Here is a 13,334-nt window from a genome sequence, read left to right as displayed (position 1 = left end):
TCCAGATTATTTACCAGGACGAACAGGACTCCTGTATTAATCCTCCTCCTGCTGCTCCTGCTCAGCGGAGACGAGGATGAGCTGCAGGACAGTCTGCAATACACTATTCTCTGTCTCTTTCACCCACAAAGACATACACGCACACTGTATGGGTTCAATATTGCAAACAGCAGGTAATTACTGACAAAATTAAAGCCAAGTGGCCTCATGTGGCCCTGAAGTGCTGTAGTCTGTGTTTTAGTCTGTTGTTTGTCCTGTCCTAATGAAATCCAATGAAATTGTAACATTGTGTTGTGTAGGACCCCATGCTGTGCAATATCAGAATTGTCTCTAACATAAAGTAACATTAGAAGGTCATAATCCCACCCTCCAAACAGGAGGGCAGAGTGTGTTCAATAACCATGAATTATTGAAGCCATTGTTCCTCTCTGCCTTTGCCTGCCTGCAAGGCTGGATGCAGATATTCTTTTGTTTCATCCTTAAGTGTAAAAAAAAAAATAGCCTCTTCAGTTTTGGAGTTGTTTGTTTAGAAATAATCTATTGTAAATCCCATTTATTTAGACAGTAGTCCACATTTGTTAGGCAGTAAAGACACTATTTACTGAGGGATCTGGGACGCAGCTGTAGTATTTTCAGCAATTATTTATCAAGATCTCAATCAGAAAGCTATACATATAAAGACTATATATATATATATACATATATATATATATATATATATATATATATATATATATATATATATATATATATATATATATATATATATATATATATATATATATATATATATATATATATATATATATATATATATATATATATGAGCTATATGAGCTATATATATATATATATATATATATATATATATATATATATATATATATATATATATGTTACATATTGGTTCTTTGTGGATTTTCTGTGAAGGCACGATGTTTTTAAATACCACATAAGTTTATTAAAGTTTGTATTATACATTCCAACATTCATTTTATGAGCACAGCTTATGTCCTTTTCTGTTTCTCCTCTTATCTAGTTTCATCTTATTGTTTTCTATGTTTTTCAGAAGAAATCCTTTTGAATCATTTCCATATCATTTCCATTTATATTGCTTCTTATATTCTGCCTTAATACCATTTTATGTGTTATATAACGCATTTGGGATGGCTGTTTGTGGAAATATAAACGAAAAATCGTGTCATAAGTGTTCAGGAATATAAAGCAGTTGTCAAAATAAACAAGATGAAACAGAATTCATAAAAATTGCTTTAAAACACACACGCATATACGCATTTTGTTAGCCACATACCTCAGTGTTCAGAAAAGTTCTAACTTATATGTATTTAACTCTCAATGTGCAAATGAGGAAACACCAATGTCGAATGTAGCTGAAATATTAAAGGTCCCAAACGTTACCAGTAGCTTTAACAGTATGCCCAAAAGTCATAACTCTATGGAAATTGTAAAGCCAATAAACAATAACTCAGTGGGTTGCTGTGTTCTCATGCTGCCCACCTTCATTTCTCCTGAAACTCAGATAGTGCTGTGCATCAGTTTGCTTTTTCTCAGTGGCAACAACCATAGGGGAAAATCTGGAGGATCAAAATTGACATTTTTCTGAAAAAAAAAAAAAAAAAAAGATTGTATTCAACATTACAAAAGTAAGTTTGTGTAAAAATGCATCTTGAAAGAGCGTTTCTTATTTCAGTGACAGGAGTATTGCACAAATATTGACCAAACTGTCAAAAATGAAAGCTGTTTAAGGAGGTTATCCCTCACATTGTAATTTCATTGGCAACCCAGATTCTTCTTGTTCTGCACCACAGAAAAAATAGAGCTGAATTCCCAATAAAATTGCATTTACATATTTTTCAGTTTCTGTTGTCAGACAATGTAGCGGGTATGAAATAGTGACTTAAACACAGTCCTTGTAGCTGCTGCTCTGCGCCACTAAAACACTGATTTTACAGCTGCAGCTATGTCATACACGAGCTAAAAACAAGCCTGGGCTGCATAATTTGGCTGTAATTCCATACAAAATAATTGCTCAGAGAGAAAGTCAGATGTAATATAAAGTCCTGGTCCATAGCAGCTGTGTCGTCTGACTCTCCATATTTAGATTGCTGGTATAACTGCCACTGGCCATGCATTTCACACGGTTTTCTCCTCCCCTTCCACTATGTGCATATTTCTGTTTTCAAAATCCGCCTCGTTACAGGAACAACAACAAACCCCCAGGCTAGGTTTTGCAGCAGATTTGAATGGCACGGTAAGGAAGCCCTGCTAGTTCTTGGTGGATTAACCATTTTAATCTCAGTTCTTGCTTTCATGCTTGCAAATTGTGCATGATAGCGGTTTCTGTCGTCACCATCTTAAGGGAACTCCGAAGCTGCATCCTTCGCTTAGCTTCGCCCGTCACTTTATAACTGATTGGTTTAAAGCAGGGGTGTCAAACTCATCTTAGTTCAGAAGCCACATTCAGCCCAGTTTGATTTCAAGTGGGCAGGACCAGTAAAGTCAAAGCATAATAACAGATAAATAACCACAACTCCAAATTTTTCCTTTGTTTGAGTGCAAAAAAGTTCACATTTAAAGAATTATCTTTTTTTTACAAAACAATATTTATATTATTACAAAACAAGTTTTTACAAAAAACCCAATACAGATCACAGTGTCTACAAAGACACAGTTATCTGGAGAGTCCAAGTATTTTACCTTATGATCAAAATGACAAAAGTCAGACAAAAAAAGACCAAAAAAAAACAACAAAAAAGACAAAATAATACAAAAATGAGACACAAAATGAGAAAAACAAGCAACAAAAAGACAAGACAAACGACACAAAACAAAACAAAAAAGAAAAAAAGACTTAGACAAAAAAGTTACAAAGGGACAAACAAATGGACAAAAATGAGACAAAAAATGACACAAGCAAGAAACAAAATGACAAAAAACAGACCAACAACACATGAGACAAAAAACACAAAACGACAAAAACAATGCACAAAGCAACGAATAAAGCAAAACACAAAATGACAAAAATAAGACAAAAAACACAAGAGACAAAAAGGAAACACAAAGCAACAAAAACGAGAAATAAAACAACTGTCAGACAAAAACCAACAACAAAAACAAGACAAAATATTACAGAAATGAGATGCAAAATGACAAAACAACAATGAGCAATCTAGTTTTTTTACTTTATGATCAAAACAACTTGTCAACGTCTAGAAATTATTATAAATTTGTAGTTTTACAAATTTGCAATTTGCAGTTAATGTCTCCTTTGTAATTTTCACGCTTTACAAAATCGTCCCCCGGCCGGATTGGACCCTCTGGCTGGCCACTTTTGTCCTGCTGGCCACATGTTTGACACCCCAGGTTTAAAGTAATACAACCAAACTAGAGTCTTTATTCTAACCTCATATGGCAGAATGATAATGAGGTGCAGCCAGAAGGTTCTGTAATGCAGAATAATCTCACTTCAGTCAGCTGTTTTGCTAAAGGCTGTCAATCACAGATGCACAGAGCGTTTTCTTCCTGAACTGGGCGTGGCTAAAAGGAGCTGGGCTGTTTTTCAAAACAAAATGTTAAAATGAGCCATCATTACACGAGTGTTTAAGGCTGAAATTGTAAAAGAAACGTGTCGCTTTCATTAATTTGGACCTTTAAAGCAGGCAAAGGGTGATTTTTTAGGACAGTTTCAGTATATTTAGAGTGATCAGCGAGTCATTAGGTTGTTAACTGAACATCTGAGCTGCGATTTAAAAGACGCTGCCTTTATTCTTTCATTGAATCTGCTGAAAAGGGGTGGTAATGCCTGGTTAGCCGGTGACTCCGAGCGCAAAGCTGCTCTCATGCGTCCTCCGTGTGGCATCACCGAGGCTGCCAGCAGACGGCAGAAGAAAGGAGGAAGTGGAAACATCAGCACTATCTCTACAGCAGAGAAGAGAGAGGAAGGGAAGAGGGAGGGCGAAAACACCAATGAGTGACACACACACAAACTCCGGACATCAGCGCTCCAGTGGAAGAAGAAGTGTCCTCGCCTCGTCAGGTTGGTCAAAGCACGTTTTCCTTTTTACGCACAAATGTTGCCGCTGCTGAAATCCGGCTCCACTTTCTCCCTCGCTTGGTTTGCGCTAAATGTTGAGGATTCGCGATGTTTTTTTTTTGTTTGTTTGTTTTTATTCGGATTGTGTGTTTGATTGTAGCCAGATAACACTGTGTTTCTCCTCGCATTTCCCACCTCCTCTCCTCTGCCTTTCATCTCCTCTGACCGTCGCTACTTTGGGAAGAAGTGGCCTTTTAGCGGCTTTGGGCGCTGTTCTTTTATTGACATTCGTGTCTGATGAAGGCATCGCTGCTCACTGAGCCTCCACACACACACACACACACGCATGGATCTACGCGTTGAACTGCGGTGAATAAATTAAACTCCGTGTTTTATTCAGTTCTGGATTCAGAAAACAAGTGCACGGTAACGCTGCAAGTTGCGCGTTCGCAGCAGATTTACTAATGCGAAGGAAGGAGAGGCTGCTGCTGCTGCTGCTGCTGCTGTTGTTGTTGTTTCCCCGGCTTGTTTGATGAAGTGCATGCTGTTGATGCAAAAAAGTATAGATGCGTCCGTTTCGTCCCCTCTAACTGCTAATTAAAGAGCTGCTTTAATGGTGTGCGGTGTGTAACTCCAGCCCAGCATGCTGGCCACACCACGGGCCTGTGATTAGGCAGGAGACAGAAAGCCAGGCAGCCTCTGGTGCATGTTAAAGCTCTTTTCTCTCCTCCTTTAAGTAAGAAAACAAGCATATCAAGACGCTTTATAATCTCCTCTGCAAGAGTTTATTTCACTCTTCTCAAAAATCTACACAGGGACCCCAAATTCTGTGTATTTGATCAGTGTTTCCCAAACTTTTGTGTCCTGTGACCCCTTCACACAGACTACATATTCCCCAGGTTTGTGTTGAGACCATTTTAGTTCAGGGGCCACATTCAGCCCAATTTGATCTCACGTGGGTCGCACCAGTAAAATCAGAGCATAATAGCTTATAAATAATGACAGTTTCAAATCTTTCCTTTGCTTTAGTGCAAAAAAGTCCGCTCTGAAAATGTTCACATTTAAAGTGTTATCTTTTTTCAAAGCATTATGAATAACCTGACATTTCTTAAGAAAAGTAAGTTCAATTTTAGCAATTGTTATGCTTCAGTTTATCTTTTACACATTACAACTTACAGATCACAGAGTGTCTACAAAGGGACAAAACATTTAATCACAGGTCGCTGGAGCTGAACAATATAGTGTTTTACTTTGTGATCAAAATGACAAAGGTCACAAAAAAAGACCAAAAACTAGACAAAATATTACAAAATGAGACGCAAAGTGACAAAAAATGAGACAAATGTCATGAAACAAAACAAAAAAAGACCCAAAATGACAAAAACGACACAAAACAGCAAATAAAGCAAAGCCCAAGATGACAAGAATAAGACAAAAAAACACAAATGAGACAAAAAGGAAACACAAAACGACGAAACAAGAAACAAAACGACAAAAGCATGAGACAGACGACAAAAGTCAGACAAAAACAAGACAAAACAAGACAAAATATTACAAAAAATGAGGCACAAAATGACAAAAGAACGTTTAATCTAATATTTTACTTTATGAGCAAAACAACTTGTCAAGGTCAAGAAATCATTTTAAATTTAAAGTTTTACAATTTTGCAATTTGCAGTTAATTTCTCCTTTGTAATTTTCACTCTTTACAACATCATCCTGCGGGCCGGATGGACCCACCGGAGGGCCAGTTTTGGCCCGCGGGCTGCATGTTTAACACCCCTGAGTTAACCTGTTTACTTCTTTGGTATATTAACGCTCAGTGTTACTGCTTTTTTGTGCTGCTGGTTGTTCAAGGACTCTCAGGTTTATCTCCTGCCCTCTTCCGCCCAGGTAGATAAACAATATACCACATTAGACATCTGTTTGTAAATATCTTACCCTAACTAGGTCCCTTCTAGGAATGTCAGTGCTGTAGATCAATCATTCCCATATTTATTGCTAAAAAAAACAACCTGCCGGCTATGATTAGCTCCTTTCAATGGTTTACTGCTCAGGACTTGCTGCACTTTTCTACCAACTTGAGTGTCTAACAGGAGCCTGACCAACATAAGGGTTTATCGACTTTATCCGCATGAGCATTTACTGCATGTTGTCTGATATGAAAGCTTTCTATTAAAGGATATAATACAGAAAAGATGCTTGGGGTCATTTAGAAACAGTGCAGTCACATAGTTTGTCCAACAGAGCAGCTCCATTGTTTACAGTAATCTCAGCGCTGCGCAGCACATGTAGCAGAGCAGGTATCGCAGCTGAGCAGATAGTTTTAGCCGCTAACTAGTTTGTGATATACATTGCTGCAAAGTGCTCAACATTTCCCTCTCAATATAAGTCTAACCTGTAAAATTCCAGTATCTTTCAGGCTTTATCATTAACAATTCAATACCTCATGCTGTGACTGGAAGTTCAAAACATGTAGTTAGAAAGTCAGCAAATAAGTCCAAACTGATAGCTAAAAATGAACCCAAATTTAACAAAATCTTCTGAAGAAAAACATTCCAGGATCACTGATTTCTATATTTTCTCATGTGCAGCCACAGATCCACCACACTGTTCTCTCTCAAACACTTTTGAACCCTTCCATGAAGCCATCACATCTACTGACAAGGCCTGCCAGCCTGTGTGATAAGAACTACAGCGAAGGTTGGGAATCGCTGCTCTAGGTGAGAATTTATTCCTTTGGTCCCACGCTGGTCGTATAAGGGCCCCTGATTGTCTATGGGCCACACTTTGGGAACCACTGTTCCATTATTCCTTCCTCACTGATCACTCGGTAGCCATGTAATAGACCACAACAGCAGCCGGCTTTGGCATGCAGTGTGCCTCCGCTCTCTCCTCTCATCAGTGGTCGTGCGAGGCCGGGGGCTGCGATGTCGCCTCCTCACAGTCCCTCGGCCCCGCTGGGCAACTTCTCATAAAGTGAGAGCCCATTTACATGCCCCGTTAGCCGCCGAAGACGTCCCTGTTGTGAAGGAACCGCATGCATGTCGGCGTCATCGTGTCAACTGCACAGTCTACACAGTCAGACTCAGCCGAGAAACAAGTGCAGTCATGTCTCAGTCACGAGGGCTGTTCACTATAATAGATGCGCAGGGGTCACAGTTATCATTTCAAGTGCCATCATGGGGATGTCATCAAAGTGGAAAGTTGGAAGTTATTGCCAGGTTGTTTCTCATTATAAGCCGTGAGTGTTATTTGATATGAAATCTGGCTTCCAATCAGGGAGACATACCTAAGCGATTCTGTGTTACATTGTGAGGTTTTGGCTTCTGTCCTCGCTGTCTGTGTGACTGTGGCTTCGAGATTGATGTTTGGTTTTCGAGGCAGGTCTGGCACAACTTCAGCACTCAAGGAAAGCCATGCACGAACCAGACCGGAGGAACAAACCGCTACCTTTAGCTCGCTCTTCCACTGAAAGCGCCCTGTGAAGTTGAGTGTGGGCTCAGCTCCGGCCAGTGGCTGTCCAACTTCAAAACTGAAGCGTGCCAGAAGCATCACATTTCAGCTTTACAGCCACCTGAGGGACCTATATGTCAAAAAGAATGCACGCACATGTGAAAACAAGTTTTATTAGCCACAGAAAACCTCCGTTTCTTGTTAGCTGGCTTGCCCAAATAAATATTTCCTTACCCCTGCAGGGTCTTAAACAATCACAGATAGAAATGCAGTGTTGCAACACACGAGCAAAAGAAAAGTGAGAAAGATAAAATACAGCAGCTTTGACTGGCGCTGTAAATCATGAGCCAAATAAACCGACGTAGTTAAATTTTGTTTTAAGTACCGAAATGTAATCCAGAAAATCAGATTAGGGAAAGAGATGGAGAGGCTTGGAGTATTTTTTTTTTGGAGATGATGCACTCATTTATTGAGTTGCATCACATGTGTGATCTTGGTGTGTATCTGTTTGACGCTGCCTACTGTTTGGCACCCCCTCACCACCTCCTGTAGTGCAACCTTGCCAATTTCCTGCTCCTCTCGTCTGACAGCCTTCCCCCCCTTTCGCCCTTCCAGGTTTTTATATCTCTCTCATTAGCTTACTTACACTTGCTTTCCCACACATTAGCTTACAGTTTAGCTCCTCTATCTCTTGCACTTTTCTTCTCGTTTGCTCACTCTCACATTGCAGCACACCCCCATCTACTTTCTCACTTTCCGTTCATGCTCCCCCCCAAGGGAAATGGAGGTATGTAAATTGTTTTCTCCTTGATGTGTGCCCAGCCAGCTATCTGTCCATCTCAGTGAGCTCATTTCCCCCGTTTCCCACCTAAAAGCTCAAAAATTGCAGTGTTAAAGTGACACAAGGAACTTCAGGTACCTAAAGTGGACATCTTGCTGTTACTTTTTATGTGCAGCAATTGAGCATACTTATAGAGAAATTGCCATTTTCAGTCTCTTTGTATCCTCGCTTACAGTACTCGCCGGTGCGGCTGTCGTTCTGTAGCTTGAGGATAGATTAATTTGCAGTTCCAAATTAGATGAATGTTGCCTTGCATAATTGCTCCCTGTGGTATGAAGTTAATTAAAACAGCATGTAGGTATACTGAAGGTGCGATGGGAAGGTGCCAGACAGCCAAACAGACATAGGTGGGTGAGAAGAAATCTCATAGGCATTACTGCCATGTTCTGCTCTTTAGTTTACTGATTGTTGCCTCGGGCTAAAATCAGAGCCAAGCAGCTCTTTGGCTTGTAAAATAAATGCAATAAATAGGAAAAGGCCATGGAGAAACTCATTGTTTCATGACCAACTGTGATCTCTTAGCAGTTGCATAATGCAATACACTCATGAATGCATTTTGACCTTTTCCCCCTTTGCTTCCGTAACTGTACATACCTTGCTCCTCGGGCACCGAATCCGTCCATTCTTAGAATATGAATCAGTTTAAGCAGAGTGTCCGCGGGTGACTTTTTCAGTCCAAGTCTAGACTTCATGTGGCGTGAAGCAGCCCTAGATGACCCAGAAAGTGATCCGGATCCCTGTGTGTGCTCCGTCTGCCCGCTGCATTCCAGCTGTGGTACCGCTGCAGAGCTCTCTAACTCTGTGTGGGTCTGTGTTTGTGGTGTTTAGCATCTCTCAGTGAAGAGCCTCTCAGCCTTGGATCCTACTGACCCAGTAGGATAAATGGTTAGATAGCCTCTCAGTCGAACCAGTGCATCCCAGCTCCAGCTGTGTGAGATGACTTTACATTTAGAGCTGGGCACTTTGTAAGAATGGCCCAGTTGTGAGAGTGGGAATTAGGGTCTATTACACTGCATGCTGCTTGTGCATTAATGTAATGTATGTGCCATGAGTGTTATGATTTATGGCACGTGTGCACATGTGCTGCAGACATTTGCAGAATTTCAGTGCTGCACTGCTGTGTCAGTTTTTATTTCCCTCCGAGGCTCGCCTGTTTCCACAGTAGCTACATGCTGGTGTGTCAGTATGACCCAGGTGCTAAACCCAGCCTGTCTTCAGCTGTAACCCAATTATAGCTTTTCACTCGCGTGTGTGTGTGTGTCTGTTGCATTTATGTATGTCTTTGAGCCCTTGGGTGGTGTTTAATAGTATGGTTCATGGCTTGATGTATGTGTTGCTGCCTATATACAGATGGTTGCTATCGCGCTCCCTTGCATGTCCATCACTACATCCACCCCTCTATCCATACACCTCTGCATCTCTTGATTCATGCATCCATAATTTCATCCATCCATACATCCGCTGCCTTGTTGCCTCTTTTTGTGCATCCATGGGAATATGATTTACAAATGTTCTATCAGGCACACACCCACCATTGCTGAATCTTTCATTGATCTTAATCTCTTGCAAGAAAACACTGATGTGAGTGTGAATCCCTTTAGGCCTGAAGATCCCCCGACAGTCTCATCCACTACTTACTAATGTGAGTGTGAGTCAATGGAGATGCCGTTTTTTTGTGCACTCTCCTCCCCAAAATGTACATTTGACTTCAGATATCAATATAAATGTTATATTATAAGTTCATGGAAGTGTTTGTCGTAAAGGAAATGATTTTTCTGTCTGTTCTTAGATTTTAGTGAACTCGTGTGTGTTTTTGAAGCATGTTTTATTTGTAATTTTAACTATATATATCACACAGTGACTTTATGAACAAGATGAGCCACACACTAACTTGCACCGAAAGGATGGATATGATATTAACAGGAGGTGACATGTCCAGTGGACTGTTTGTCCTGCTGCTGCAAAATGTACAGGTGAAAAAAACATTAGAAAACCAAACTAGGAAATGAGATTCACTGCTCTACTTCACTTAATATAACCTTGCAAATGGGGAGTGAAGTGCACATAAAGGGCAGAGGCATCATCATTCCACAAAAATGACAATTCCTGGTGGATTTGTTTTACTTTAATATGATATAAACTCATGAAAAAGAAGCCACATCAATTGCTCTACTGGGTTATATCATTGAATATGTGAAAAAGTTTTATAAATAAAGACCTTTTGTGGCCCCTGGGGGAGTTGCGGGATTTGAATTGCCTCACTTAAGGCTCGCAGCTTGATGCTACATTAGCTTCTGATAGCATAACACACTGAAATCTGAGCAAAGTGTCTGCGGCCCAGTTGCATTGTTGGCAGTCATGGTGTACCAGACCGTAGTGGATATGTGTTCCATACGGATCCCCACCTGTAGTTCATCATATGTGTGAACCACAGATTAATAAGTAACTTAAAAGGCGCTCTGAGAGTGTAATCCAATCCTGATGTCATATCTTGAAATTTTATAGAAAGTGATGCGGCCCTGCTTGCACTCTTCACCGAGTTTCCTGAAATTTGGCATGGTAGTTTTTGCATAATCCTGTTTACAGACAAACGAACAGAAAAGCAAACGGCTCTGAAAACGTACCTCTGCCTCGGTGGAAAATAATTCCTTAAACATTGATGCAGAATTGCAGCGATAAGATACAAAGCTGTTGTGTGTTGACATATAAGGCGAATGTTAAAAGCAGTTGACGGTGACAGCAGATGTGTTTATGATGATCCACACCATGATTGCTGTGATTTCATTCCTGGTTTTTATAAAGAAAAAGAAAGCAAAGGATGGAATTGTATCACCAGTATTGTCCTGGTTCTGCTACACTGATTGTGATACTTTTTTAAACTGTCTGTAATGGGTCTGAAAATGTTATGGGATGGAATACTGAATGTGTGGAGTACATGTTTAACAACAGCCACCACAGGTTTCTAGCATGGTCCCATTATTGTGTGTTTTAGGCTGAGCGTTTATGGGATGAGATGGAAGAGCAGCAAAGTCCTTCTAAGTCTCTTCAAGGGTTCAGCGCCTATAAAATCAACAAGTGCTAGAGGGCTCTCTGGCAGACTTCAGGAGCGCTTTATGTGCCCTCTCTGTAAATACTTCAGACTTTGCCTGGAGGATTTACCCAGAATTAATAATGTCCTTTAAATTCTTACAAATGTGGTTGACAAGGAATTGAAATTGGAAGCCCAAGAATAACATGTTTACATTATTCGGTTAAATTTGATTTGTTGTCAGCTAACCAATGGAACGGCGTCACTAATACTATAATTGCATTACATGGAAAGATGAGGAGAACAGACGTTGCATTGATTAATGCTCTATGGTGCTCAAGAATCAGCTCTGGGACTGGTTCAGGCTCTTGCTGTTTGGGTTTTAAAGAGTCAATTTGAGCAAAGATTATGCCGTCTCAATTTTCTTTGATTCATGTATTTGTTAGAAAATGACTCTGTTAAGACTTGATTTATTCTTTGATCTGACTGGAAAGGAAGCAACAAAAACAGACAGACTTGGGCATGTTTTCAGATAGTAGATCTCGTTGGTACTTTCCCCACTTTTTTGCTCTTCGCCACAGCAAGTTTGTTCACTTCAAGTCATTTCCGAGAGTGGAGTTGAGGGAAGCGGGGCAATAACGCATCGCTAACTGCACCCTATAATTAATGTATGGGCTGAGATTAAGGATTTGAACCCATTCTGTCACAATGCGGGCCTCTGCAATGTCAATATGCCGCAATGGTGTATTCCATTAGAATAGTCAAGGCTACCTCTAGAGAGAAGAGATTGAGGAGGAATGGAGGACCTCTCATAACATCCCAAGGTCACCAGCTCACTTGTTGTCTCTGGCTGGGGAAACTGTAAGCCTTGGATTGAAGGGGTGTTGCTTTATGTTGGAGCTGCCTCTGAGTCTTTGAATAAATCAAGCCACAGAAGGACAGTCAAGAAACAAAACACTTTGATATCTCACTTTTGTGTGCTTACTTTTGCTCTTAGACTATTTTCATATTTCTCTTGTAAGATTTTATAAACCTACACCCCCCGTTTTCTTTATTTATCTTTATTTCTTATATTCTCATCATTGTTTCTGCCTCGTCTCCATCATTCACCCTCCTGTTCTCACCAGAGCTTTCCTTCTTAGAACAGCTCTGCATATGCATATTGTCCAGTTTGCTGACCCTTGCTGCCCACACGTTGACCAGCAGAAGCGTTCGTCGGGGCATCTGGATTACATCGACTCGCTCAAAGTTTTCAGCGGTCGTCTCTCTTGCAGCCACAGTAAAGCTGAGAGGCAGCCTGGGGTGAGTGTCTGTTGGCTCAGACCAGCTAGTAAAAACAAGCCATAATCACCCTCACACCACCACGGTGCCTGTCGTCATTTGTTAGCAACAAGAAAATGAGGTCTCAAGCTAGAAATTTTCAACTGCACGATCAGATCTCCTTTTGCGCCGTGCTCAGGGGGACGTTGATGCCAACAAAGAACAGCAGGTCAGCAGGTGAATCTCTTTAAGGAGCTTAACCAAAAAGCCCGTGGATGGGTGATATTTTCTTCACTCAGTGCAAAGGAGAGATGTTTCAACTTGTCCTGCAGCCTCTGGGAAACCCTTGTGTTTATTTTCTGTGTTTGAAGGCAGGAAAAAGGGAAAGATTTCTGAGTTTGTCTCGCGTAGTTTCCTTGGATGTTCATGTCATGGCAATATTGTATGCAAACCTGTCATCAAACTTTTATTTGTCCCTTTTCTGCCTCATGACGTCAGGGGTGAGTCACTGCAACAGAATATGATATTGTTGGTTTATTTCCCAACAAAATTAATACAGCATTGTGAAAAGTAGATGTGAAGACACCCACAGGGGAGAGAGTTTTCTTTGGCAGAAATTTCTTCCTCCTGTGCTACACTTATCAGTGAGTTCACTTGTTGTCATTCCTGCCAGCTATGTTGTTGTGTCTATAGAT

General features: G+C 40.6%; 2 protein-coding genes across 6 annotated transcripts in view; one reads left to right on the top strand and one right to left on the bottom strand.

Annotated features, from left to right (window-relative positions):
- The window catches only part of pex1 (peroxisomal biogenesis factor 1), a 174,569-nt gene that overhangs the window by 18,917 nt on the left and 142,318 nt on the right, over positions 1-13,334 (bottom strand). The gene's annotated exons all lie outside the window — the stretch shown is intronic.
- Positions 3,901-13,334, top strand: part of elmo1 (engulfment and cell motility 1 (ced-12 homolog, C. elegans)) — a 114,114-nt gene continuing 104,680 nt past the window's right edge. For 4 of the 5 annotated variants that reach the window (XM_055018067.1, XM_055018065.1, XM_055018066.1 and 1 more), the window contains exon 1: positions 3,901-4,057. The gene's annotated coding sequence lies outside the window, so the exon portion shown is untranslated. Of the gene's footprint in view, positions 4,058-9,974; positions 9,994-13,334 lie in introns of those variants that run through there. The other variant, XM_055018064.1, reaches the window with a different exon arrangement.

The sequence above is a fragment of the Amphiprion ocellaris genome, chromosome 15 (genome assembly GCF_022539595.1).
Source record: "Amphiprion ocellaris isolate individual 3 ecotype Okinawa chromosome 15, ASM2253959v1, whole genome shotgun sequence".
NCBI classification, from domain to species: Eukaryota; Metazoa; Chordata; class Actinopteri; family Pomacentridae; genus Amphiprion; species Amphiprion ocellaris.
Note: the sequence above shows the minus strand (reverse complement) of the source record. Positions and strands in the feature narration are given on the sequence as shown.